Genomic DNA, 2,829 nt, shown 5'->3' on the forward strand with positions numbered 1-2,829 from the left:
TCAAGCCCGCTCATGTATTCTCCTTGAGTCTCAGTATTGAAAGGTGGTTTGCTCTAAGGGGTCCCGACCATTTGTCTTGATGACTCTCAGGAGAACAGCTTACTAGTTCTTGTAGTAATCAATCAGACTGCCGTTATTGTTTTGGATTGTTCCCGCTGGTCTTTCTTTCACTGAGTATCCTATGTTCTTCTAGCCAGTCCAGGTTGGTCTACTTGTCCTTTCCAATGGAAATTTCCTACCTCACAGGGTTCTGAATGAGTTCTGAATTCCACCTATGGTCTTATGCAATGTAAAGGCTCCAAGAGAAGCCTCTTTCACTGGGCAACTTCTAGCCCCCTTTAAGGTGTTCCAATCATTTATAGGCTGAAGACAGACTTACAAGCTTTCTGTAGTGAAGATTCTGACTATTCCTTTCTCCCCACCTCAAGTGTCTATTTTACAATTGTGGGAAAAGGAAGTGAGGATTCAAAAGACAGCCAAGAATCTTAACATTATTCCCCTTTTACCCTTTCAAACCATGCCTCAATCCCTGTATCCTAGAGCCCTGTTTTTCCAAGGTTATGTATACATCATCATTTATCTCTGTCCCACTTAGCCCATGTGAACCTGCCTAATTGTTCTCCCATCCATCTTGTTCTTCCATTCCCCTCCCTCTTCTTGCATATTGCGCCCACACACCCACACCCACACGCAAGCTATCCTGTGTCTGTTCCCTACCCTGTGCTCTATCTTCCCATCCCTCCCTCCCCTCACCTCATTCCATACATCCCAGTGATCAGCAAATATATAGTTTTTTCACCATTTTTGTGTGGGTTCTTTTCCTTACTTTTTTTATAATAATGGTTCTATGCAGTATTTCTCCTTTTGTGACTGACTAATTTCACTCAGTATAATTTCCTCAAGATTCTTCCATGTTATGTGGTGGCTTGCAGCTTCCTTGTTGTTCTTTTAGGTAGCATAGTATTCCATTGTGTGGATATACTACAGTTTGTTTATCCATTCTTCAATTGATGGGCACTATGGCTGTCTCCATCTTTTTGCTGTTGTAAATAGCGCTGTTATGAACATTGGTGTGCATACATCTACTCTTGTTGTGGCTCATATTTCTTGTGGGTAAATACCAAGTAGAGGAATTGCTAGGTCATAACGTATTTCTATTTCAAATCTTCTGAGAAAGTGACATATTGCTTTCCAGAGTGGTTGGACCATTTTGCAATCCCACCAACAATTTAGGAGGGTCCGAGTCTCTCCACACCCTCACCAGCATTTATTGCCCTCTACTTCTTTTATCTGTGCTGTTATTGCTGGTGTGAGATGATATCTCCTTGTTGTTTTTATTTGCATCTCTCTAATAGAGCGGCAGTGAGATCTTGGAGTGGCAAGATTTGGAGTCCAGGTGTGGTGTTGTGGGTTAATGCGCCAGACTCCAAGGTTGTTTTAACTGCAAGGAGAGAAAACCTCATCTCTCCCACATGGAGGGCCTGGTGGATTTGAGCTGCTGATTGTGGGTTTCTCAGCCAGATTCTTAATCACTACACTACCAGGCCTTGCTCCTTCAAGATGGAGGATTGGGTAGACGTTTAGTAAGGAGCTCCAACAAAAACAACACGGAATACCAGGCCACGAGATTGTGCTGGAACTCTGAAACAAATATAAAGGTATGTTTGGAGGATTGGAGGGTTTACAGCTGGGGAATTTTCAGGAGAATCCAGAAATCCATTGTTTTATGGATCGAGCACTCAGCTTTTCCAGAGCTGCCATCTTAGGAGAGAATATCTTGATTTTATCAAGATTGATAGTATCAGGAGAGAACATCTTGATTGTATCTTGTTAATATCAGGATTGTATCAATAGTAACATCAAAATTTAAAGTGACAGTATCGATATAAAACCAAATGGCCACCACTCGTCTCTCTGTTGTGCTGTGGTGGATTGAGATGCTGTGATTCTGAGGGCTGTGTCACTGTTACTTTAAATAACCAGCAGGGTCACCCATGGTGGACAGGTTTCAGATGAGCTTCCAGGCAAAGACAGACTAGGAAGAAAGAGTGGCAAACTACTTCTGGATTGGTAGTCACTGAAAACTCTATGACTAGCACAGAAGCACTGTCAGATACAGAACTGGAAGGAGGGAAGGCACTCAGAATGTGACTGGGAAAAAAAAAAAAATGCCTCCTCAGAGTAGAGTTGACCAGGTGACATGAATAGAATTAAGCCTGGTGGAGAAAAGTGCACAGAACCTTCATTTGCTGATGGGGCACAACTCAAAATGAAGAGAAACAGCTACAAACATCCATTGAAAATCGGAACATGGAATGTACGAAGTATGAATCTGGGAAAATTGGAAGTTGTCAAAAATGAAATGGAACGCATCAACATCGATATCTTAGGCATTAGTGAGCTGAAATGGACTGCTATTGGCCATTTTCAATCTGACATCCGCATGGTTTACTATGCATGGAATGACAAATTGAAAAGGAATGGTGTTGCATTCATCGTCAAAAAGAACATTTCCAGATCAGTCATGAGGTACAATGCTTTAAGTGATAGGATAATAGCCATGCGCCTACAGGGAAGCCCAGTTACTACTATTATTATTCAAATGTATGCACCAACCACTAGGGCAAATGAAGATGAAACAGAAGAATTCAACCAACTTCTTCAATCTGAAATCGATCAAACATGCGATCAAGATGTATTTCTCATTACTGGTGATTGGAATGCAAAGGTTGGGAGCAAAGAGGAAGGACCAGTAGTTGGAAAATTTGGACTTGGTGATAGAAATGATGCTGGAGAATGAATGATAGATTTCAGCAAAACCAATGATTT

This window comes from Chrysochloris asiatica, unplaced genomic scaffold (assembly GCF_000296735.1).
Source record: "Chrysochloris asiatica unplaced genomic scaffold, ChrAsi1.0 scaffold00152, whole genome shotgun sequence".
NCBI lineage: Eukaryota > Metazoa > Chordata > Mammalia > Afrosoricida > Chrysochloridae > Chrysochloris > Chrysochloris asiatica.